The sequence below is a fragment of the Moschus berezovskii genome, chromosome 1, assembly GCF_049115385.1.
Source record: "Moschus berezovskii isolate FMDL1 chromosome 1, NW_MosBer_1.0, whole genome shotgun sequence".
NCBI lineage: Eukaryota > Metazoa > Chordata > Mammalia > Artiodactyla > Moschidae > Moschus > Moschus berezovskii.
In genome coordinates this window covers 57,852,469-57,862,085 of record NC_142460.1, presented here as the reverse complement: position 1 = coordinate 57,862,085, position 9,617 = coordinate 57,852,469, and the positions used below count along the sequence as shown (strand labels likewise).

Genomic DNA, 9,617 nt, shown 5'->3' with positions numbered 1-9,617 from the left:
ATTAATTGTGTCCAGTTATTAGAAGAAGTGTCAATATTTCATTTCAGTATACATCTGTGTTCATCTAGTGGTTTGAAATTTAGGAACATGTAGTTGTATCATTCCATAGTATTATTTTCTCTTTTACCAATAGTTTTAAAAGTTATTCAAATGATTATATATGTATATATATAATGTATATTTCAGATATTACATGTAAAAGTTATGATGGTAGTAGAAAAGACTAGGAAGCTCTAGATTAGATTTTAGCTCTAGCATTTAAGGTCAGGTAAACTTAAGTCATTGTGGAACCTCAGGCTTCTCAGTGGAAAATGGGGCAGTTCTTTGTATGCATAGTGTTGCGGTGAGGATCAGTGAGATAAATAATAAATCACAGGGTTTATTAGTTTTCAACATGTCAGTTCTACTCTTGACATAATTTAGAGGGTTATTGTAAGAACATAGAAGGAAACTGGGCTTCCCAGGTCTCGCTGCTGCTGCTGCTGCTAAGTCGCTTCAGTCGTGTCCGACTCTGTGTGACCCCATAGACGACAGCCGACCAGGCTCTGCCGTCCCTGGGATTCTCCAAGCAAGAACACTGGAGTGGGTTGAGAACCTAGTAAAGAGCCTGCCTGCCACTGCAGGAGACATAAGAGATGTGTGTTCGATCCTGGGTCGGGAGGGTCCCCTGGAGAAGGGCCTGGGAATTCCCTCTAGTATTCTTGCCTGGAGAATTCCATGGACAAAGAAGTCTGGCGGGTTCCAGTCAGTAGGGTCACCAATAGTCAGACATGACTAAAATGACATAGCATGCATGCAAGAAAGAAACTATGTAGATAAGACTATATGAAGATAATTAATATTTTATTAATAATAATTGCTCTACCACTATTATCTAAATCAGTAGTCTCCATTACAGTGAAAGGTGATTTTTTTCTAAAAAGGTAGTTATTTGAACTTCTGTATGTTTTTTGATTCAACAGCCTGAAACTGATGAGAAGAAAGTGTCCATATTGACTTTTTTTATTTTTAAAATTCCCTCAATTTGGTTTTGAGTACAGAGAGCAACATTTGACAAGCTCAGAGCAAATATTTATATCATAAAAGAATGAAGAAAAATGAATGAAAAAGATATACACATCATATACAGAAAGTTAATTTTATTTCTACATAAATTTTCTACGTACATTTCAAGGGATAACTATTTCTGAGCTAATGGGGGTGTATTAGGGATGAATGAGGGAGGAAATAGAATTTAACCACCAGTGTGGAACTCTATTCCTGTCAGCTTTGACCACCACCACCCAGCAGTTACCCAGTAGGAAGGATGGAAACTCCTAGATGAGAGATCTGTGGACTGATGTGATATTTACCCCAGATCCTGTCTGGAACCTCAGGAAAATTCATCATTGTGGAATGTTCTAGCATGAAATCATTGCAGTATATGGGTAGATAGAAAAAGTCCAGAGATAAGTCCCCCTCACTATTTAAATTTTCCTACTGAATATAGAAGAGATTGGAAAATGTCCACAGTAGAGTCAAGTATGAGATAAAAAGCAGTAAAGAGCTGAAGATGCTACACTTGCCAAGGAGTTGGCATAGTAAAGGATAAAGCACTTTATGGTCGAGTTTGTGGTTCAGGAAGCCTAGCTGGCTTCTGAAGGGAGAATGTGGGACCTGAGGAGAGAGATGAGCTAATAGGGTGAGACTGCTAGGATTCTCTGGGTGTCATACTGCTATCTCTGCTGGGAGAATGGAAAAATTAATCAGTAATGGATTCCTGAACATAACAATGGGATTCAGAACATGGTACCCCCAAATGTGGCATCTTGGCATATGAAATATCATAAACTGAAGTTCTTAAAAGGTGGCAGAAGCAGGAAGGTCACTCTGACTCCCCACTCTCTCATCCTTCTTCTCTGAAACAAATTATAAAACTCTCATGTGAAAGATACCTCACTACACCAGAAGGGGGAAGATATTCTTGTCACAAGGATTGGGAATTTGGGGTCAAGAAGTCTGTACAAACAATGCTTGTTAAACCAACTCTTACCTTCCTAGTTGCTTCTCCATTTGCTATCCTTGGCCCAAACCCCTTTGTCTTGTCAGTTCTTCACAAATATATTGTTTCTGTTGTAAAGGTATAAAAGCTTCACGTTCTTGTCATTTCTTCAGATCTTCATTCTTTTGTGAGCACCTGTGTATATGCAAAAATTCAATAAAATTATATGCCTTTCTCCTGTTACTCTTTATTTTTCAGTTTAATTTTCAGACTCATCTAGGGACCCTAGGTTGGGAAGATCCCCTGGAGGAGGGCATGGCAACCCACTCCAGTATTCTTGCCTGGAGAACCCCATGGACAGAGAAGCCTGGTGGGCTACAGTCCATTGGGTTGCAAAGAGTTGGACATGACAGAGTGACTAGCACAGGGACCCTAAGAGGGTTGAGGAACTTCTTCCTCCCCTATAATAAGTATATGCACAGTGAACCTTCCTTCCTTAAAGTCACAACAGTAAGACTTTTAAAAACCTAATTGTTTTACTTAATTGTATCATTTATTCCCAGGCCATAAGTTTTTGTTTCTTCAGTTTCTTCTGGTTTATCTTTTCTTCTGTGCAACCTCCTCTTACTGGATTTAGGAACAATCTGTTCTTTTTTGGTAAGGATCATCTCACTGTGACAGGGAGGGCTCATGTATGGGTTGATTGGACCATGAGCTCTGTAATTTCTGTGCCACATCTTTGGGGGCTTTGTCTTACCTGGATGTGTTCAATGACTGGAGAATCTACCTCTAAGCCTTTAAGTTCAGTATTGCTCTCTGCACTTTTGAGCATGTGCAGTAAACATTCAGCACTCTTTTTGGGCCACTGACCCTGCGTCCACCCCCACTGTTTGGCTTGTGCACACCTACCAGCTTCACCACTGTAATGATGGAATGGCTCACACTGCTTCTTTAAAAGGGCCATCCTTCAGATACCTCGCTGGCTTTTCAAATACGCAGACCCTTAATGACCTGGTTGGTTTCACAAGTGTTCCAAAAATGAAAACGAAGGTTTCAACTTTGGGGTTTGCATGATTTTGTGGAGTTTTCTGGGTCAGGTGAATAGTGAACCACTATTAGAGGTCACGTCAGGCCACTTATCAGAGAAGCAGCAGTAAGACTCTTGAAGTTTTGTTACTAAAAGGAGAGTGGAGAGAGAGAGGACTCTGAATTTGATTGGCTATCTCATCAAATTTTATACAAACAGGAAGTGAATATGTTTAGTATCTAAATTACTTCCTTCTGATGTAAGAAATGAGCTTTTGAGAATTTTGTTGAATTTACTAAGAGGAAGATAATTCTATTTTTCAATGTTTAAGTTGTTTGAACTACTGATATGGCAAATGTAAAGCTGCTATTATCAAATTGTATTTGTTAAATAATTATCAGTTTTATTAAATAAAAGTATATTTAATTAGCATTTATAACTTTTGGTCACCATGGAATAATCAGTAATTTTTGTGAGTTTATAATGCGTCAACCTTTAAAATCAGAATTGAAAGAGACACATGTACTCCAATGTTCATTGCAGCACTGTTTATAATAGCCAGGACATGGAAGCAACCTAGATGTCCATCTGCAGACGAATGGATAAGAAAGCTTTGGTACATATACACAATGGAGTAGTACTCAGCCATTAAAAAGAATGCATTTGGACCAGTTCTAATGAGGTGGATGAAACTAGAGCCTATTATACAGAGTGAAGTAAGCCAGAAAGAAAAACACCAATACAATATACTAACGCATATATATGGAATTTAGAAAGATGGAAACGATAACCCTATATATGAGACAGCAAAAGAGACACAGATGTATAGAAACCCTATATATGAGACAGCAAAAGAGACACAGATGTATAGAACAGTCTTTGGGACTCTGGGAGAGGGTGAGGATGGGATGGTTTGGGAGAATGGCATTGAAGCATGTATATTATCATATGTGAAACGAATCGCCAGTTCAGGGTCGATGCATGTTACAGGATGCTCGGGGCTGGTGTGCGGGGATGATCCAGAGGGAGGATAAGGGGAGGAGGGAGGTGGGAGGGGGGTTCGGGAGGGGGAACTCATGTACACCCGAGGCAGATTCATGTCAATGTATTGCAAAACCAACCGATATAATATTGTAAAATAATTAGCCTCTAATAAAAACAAAAATTTAAAAAAAATGTAAAGATAACTGATCTGTTTAATTATATTTTTTAACCACTCCTATCCACTGCTCTAGGCTGAGTAATATGAAATTGCTGATGTTTGATAATTTTGAGCTACTAAAAGAGCAATTTCATTTAGTGGAATTTAATACCTTTCAGGATATATAGAACTTAATACCTTTTGGTCACTACAGAAAGGAAGCACCCAGAATAAGTGATAAACAATGGTTGATAAGGTTTACAGGAAGATGTATTTAGCAAGAAACTTATTTTTATGATGAGCATAAAATTGAAAATAATTTTTTATTTTTTTTCTCTCTATAAATTTATGTATTTACCTTTTATTTATTTATTTATTTTAAGTTCTCTGAAATATTTCAATATTTCTGCAGGTTTAGTAACATCGTAAAATACATTTCAACTAAAATTCACAAATCTAAAAACCTGTTAGGCATTTTTATGTGTTTTAAGTTGGAAATGAAGGCCAATGTTACATCGTAATATGCTGATTACAAATAGTACTTCAAATAGCAAATACTACAGTTTGTCCCAAACTTTAAAAACTATTCATGAACTCAACACTGAACTATTGATGGCTATGAGAATTGTTTCCTAGCCTTTTTGAAAATTTCAACCCATTTACGTTTAAGGTAATTATTGATAAGTACGATCCCGTAGCCATTTTCTTTATTGCTTTGGGTTCAAGTTTATACACTCTTTCTGTGTTTCCTGTCTATAGAAGATCCTTTAGCATTTGTTGGAGAACTGGTTCGGTGATGCTGAATTCCCTCAGCTTTTGCTTGTCTGTAAAGCTTTTGATTTCTCCTTCATATTTGAATGAGATCCTTGCTGGGTATAGTAATCTGGGCTGTAGGGTATTTTCTTTCATCACTTTAAGTATGTCTTGCCACTCCCTTCTGGCCTGAAGAGTTTCTGTTGAAAGATCAGCTGTTATCCTTATGGGAATCCCCTTATGTGTTATTTGCTGCTTTTCCCTTGCTGCTTTTAATATTTGTTCTTTGTGTTTGATCTTTGTTAATTTGATTAATATGTGTCTTGGAGTATTTCGCCTTGGGTTTATCCTGTTGGGGACTCTCTGGGTTTCTTGGACTTGGGTGATTATTTCTTTCCCTATTTTAGGGAAGTTTTCAACTATTATCTCCTCAAGTATTCTCTCATGGTCTTTCTTTTTGTCTTCTTCTTCTGGGACTCCTATGATTCGAATGTTGGAGCGTTTAACATTGTCCCAGAGGTCTCTAATATTGTCCTCATCTCTTTTAATTCGTTTTTCTTTTTTCCTCTCTGTTTCATTTCTACAATTCTATCTTCTAGTTTGCTTATCCTGTCTTCTGCCTCTGTTATTCTACTGTTTGTTCCCTCCAGAGTGTTTCTGATCTCATCTATTGCATTATTCATTGTATATTGACTCTTTTTTATTTCTTCTAAGTCCTTATTAAATCTTTCTTCCATCTTCTCAATCCTTTTCTCCAGGTTATTTATCTGTAACTCCATTTTGCTTTCAAGATTTTGAATCATTTTCACCATCAAAATTCGAAATTCTTTATCAGGTAAATTCCCTATATCTTCTTTTGTTTGTGTTGGTGGGCAATTATCTTGTTCCTTTACTTGCTGGGTATTTCTCTGCCTCTTCATCTTGCTTATATTGCTTTGCTTGGGGTAGCCTTTCCCTCTTCTTGCAGTTTGTGGAGTTCTCTTTATTATGTAGTTTCTTCGCTGTGTGTGGGGTTGGACGGGTGACTTGTCCGGGTTCCCTGGTTAGGGAAGCATGTGTCAGTGTTCTGGTGGGTGGAGCTGGATTTCTTCTCTCTCCTTTAGAAGACAATGGGCTGCTTTTCTGGGAGCCTGATGTCCTCTGCCAGTAATCAGAAGTTGTTTTGTGGACTTTACTCCACGTTCAAATGTTCTTTTGATGAATTTGTGGGGTAGAGAGTGGTCTCGCCATCTTATCCCTCCGCCATCTTGTTCCTTCCTCCCCAGAACACTGGATTCTTATATTCCACTTGGTCGTGGAGTATCTCTTCACAGCTGCTCCAGCAAGGTGCAGCCGCTGTACCTTACCTTGGACGAGGGGTATCTCCTCAAGGCCGCCCCTCCTGCTTTGAATGTGGAGCAACTCCTCTCGGCCCTCCGGTCCCCAAGCAGCCACCGCCTCCTGGACGTGGTACAGCTCCTCTCGGCCACCGCCCTAACCCTGGGCGCGGGGCAGCTCCTCTCAGCCACGATTCTGCACGTGGTCGGTTGCGCCGGAGCCGGGCGTCTCTCGCGTCTGCGCCGCCGGAGCAAAATAATTTTTTAAAAGTCATTGGATCTGGAAGACATATGTTTATGCTTCTTACAATTTAATCCAGTTTTTTTCCAGTGTGGTCCAGAGAACCACAAAGAACTTTTTTCTGGTATTGACATTTGATTAAAGAAGACTATGAAATTGTTTTGGAACATCTTTTCAGATTTTTAATCATGTGCTACTTATGATCGATCAAAATTTTCTGGTTATTTTTCTACTAACTTTTATTTATTATAAATGTTGAAAACACTGTTCAGTTCAGTTCAGTTGCTCAGTCATATCCGACTCTCTGCAACCCCATGAATCACAGCATGCCAGGGCCCCCTGTCCATCACCAACGCCGGGGTTCACCCAAACTCATGTCCATCAAGTCAACCTTAAACTTGATATGTGCGTATATTCTTAACAGTAACTATTAAAGACTCATATATTGGAAGTTAGTGTTTATTAATACAAACAAGGTGGAGTTTGGGTTTTCCTGGTGGCTCAGCTGGTAAAGAATCCGCCTGCAGTGTTGGAGACCTGGGTTCAGTCCCTGGGTTGGGAAGATCCCCTAGAGAAGGGAATAGCTACCCACTCCAGTATTCTGGCCTGGATGGGGTCTGCACAGAGTTGGACATGACTGAGTGACTTTCACTTTCAGTGCAAATATGGTGGAGTTTTAGGATGTACATGAATGGAAGTGACAGTTCAGGTGAAAGGAGAATGTTTTGGGCAGATGCGCTAGCCCTGTCTTCTTATATCATTCTGTACACTTCTGCTTTTTTGTGTTAACTCCAATTTAAAATGATTACACTTTATATATGGTAAAGTTTGCATTTCTGAGGTGTATAGAGAAGTAAACCAGAAATAATTGATATAATTCATTTCTTACCCTGTGTTTACTCAAAAAGCTTCCATAGTGCACAAGAAAGAAAAGTTATAATCACAAATGTAAACCTGCTCTTATGGAAAGCAAGTTGAAAAGCAATATGTTTTCTAATGGAGATTTGAAATATATAAACCATCAGCAGCTGAAGACAACTTTTTTGTTCTCTTTTTCCTGAACACCCTTTTGCAAAGGCCTCTCCTGACCCCCACAGTGCTCTAGGCCAAGACCCCTTTTGGAGCAATCACAGCATTGAGCTTAGGGTGACTCTTCTCTGTGAAGAATCCAGAAATCCTGAGGACTGGTTGCCTCCCAAATCTGGAAAAGGGAATCAGATTCCATATATTCTTTCCATCTGTGATGTGCTAAGAACAGAAATGTGTATGATCAATCTTGAAAACATCCCAAGAAAGTCATTTGGTGATGCAGTATTCATGATCTGTTGACATTCAAGATGAATCCGAGATGCCACAGTGTTTCTCAAAGCCAAATTTATTAATATCTGTCAACCGGGATAATTTAGTATTTAAATCTATATCATTCTTGTCTATGTTTCTATACAAGAGACCTTCCATTTCCTTTCCTTACAAAACATTCCTAAACACAGCATCATGCTTCTGTTAACAATCCAAAGAAACAACTGTTTCACGTTTACTCAGAAACAGAATACCTCAGCATTTAATTATTTAGAAATAATGAACAATGACATCAACATTGCTCAGTCTTCAGGAACATGTTGAGTTTCGAAAATCTGGTTTATTCAAATTGTGACCAAGAAATCTGGTTGTTTAAAACCTTGTGTTATTTTGGTCTTTCTGTGAGTTTTTATGGAAATTATGTTTGCTATGGGAAACGAGATTATGTTAAGGTCTTCTCACAGCAAAAGTATCTTCCTTAAGTTATTGTGGCTTCTATTCACTATGAGTTTTGTCACAGACAAGATTATCACTTGTAAAGGAGTGAATGTTTTAAAGGCTAATGGCAGAAGGGGTGAACTGGAGAAAAGCAAAATTAGCTAAGGTAATTTCCTTCCAATTTGTGATAAAGGCCAGAGTCTGAGATGGGAAGAAAGGAAGAAGCACTTGGAAAAATGAAAGGATTTGGAAATAAAATGTAGGGGAAAATGGGTGGTTAGAGAAAGAGTACCAGTTGTTTAGAGTTTGCAGGGTTTCAGAGTCTTACCCTGAGGAATGCTGGTCAAGTAGAAATAGAAAAGGTGTTACTTATATAGATAATTGTGCGATTCTACTCTTAAAGGTGTGATCTAATTCAGAAAAAAGTCAGGGAGCCATTTGTTGGGATCAAAAAGGTATATTCAGTTTTCTACTTTAAATTTTAAAAAATTTGAAAAACAGAATATAATAAAAAATGCCATTGGTGATCTGAGGTAACTGAGAGGATATTGCTTCTCTTTGGACTGAGAAGAGATTCAGGGAGGAGAAATGAAGATTGAAATTTGGAGAGAAGAGGCAGGGAGTGAAGTGTGGAAGGAAAATTCCTTGAGTACCGAGCATATGTTGGATACAGAAGTGAACTGTTTCATTCACACTTATCTTCTAATCCTCACAACAGTGGTTCTATTAGTAGATAATTTTTTTTTCTAAAAATGTTAAGTGCTCAAAAGGGTGGGGGTATATGTACATATATAGCTGATTCACTTTGTTGTACAACAGAAACTAACACAACATTGTAAAGCAATTATAATCCAATAAAAAATAAAATAAAAATTGACTTCCCTGGTGGCTCAGACGGTAAAGAATCTGCCTACAATACCAGAGACCTGGGTTTGATCCCTGGGTTGGGGAGGATCCCCTGGAGGAGGAAATGGCAACCCACTCCAGTATTCTTGCCTAAAGAATGGACAGAGGAGCCTGATGGACTATAGTCCATACAGTCCATGGGGTCTCAAAGAGTCAGACACAACTGAGCGACTTAACACTTTAACTTTTACTTGGACAATATCAGACAGTTTGTAATAGTGCTTGGCTTTCTTGAATAAGAAAACAAATTATGAAACAAACAAAATGAGGAAATGAAAAGAAAGAGAAACTGGGTAGAATATTTGTAACTGGCTGAATAAAGACGATGGACATTTCTGCCTCGAGACAGCATGTGAGCAGGAGAGGAAATGGTACAGAATTGGGCACAGAGGGTATCAACTTCCCTGGCGGCTCAAACGGTAAAGCGTCTGCCTGCAGTGCGGGAGACCTGATCCCTGGGTTGGGAAGATCCCCTGGAGAATGAAATGGCACCCCTCTCCAGTACCCTTGCCTGG

The 9,617-nt window shown here is 38.8% G+C and overlaps 1 pseudogene; it reads right to left on the bottom strand.

Annotated features, from left to right (window-relative positions):
- Positions 1-2,534: 2,534 nt before the first annotated feature.
- On the bottom strand, positions 2,535-8,856 carry LOC129551296 (large ribosomal subunit protein uL22 pseudogene; annotated as a pseudogene).
- Between the last annotated feature and the right edge of the window lie 761 nt (positions 8,857-9,617).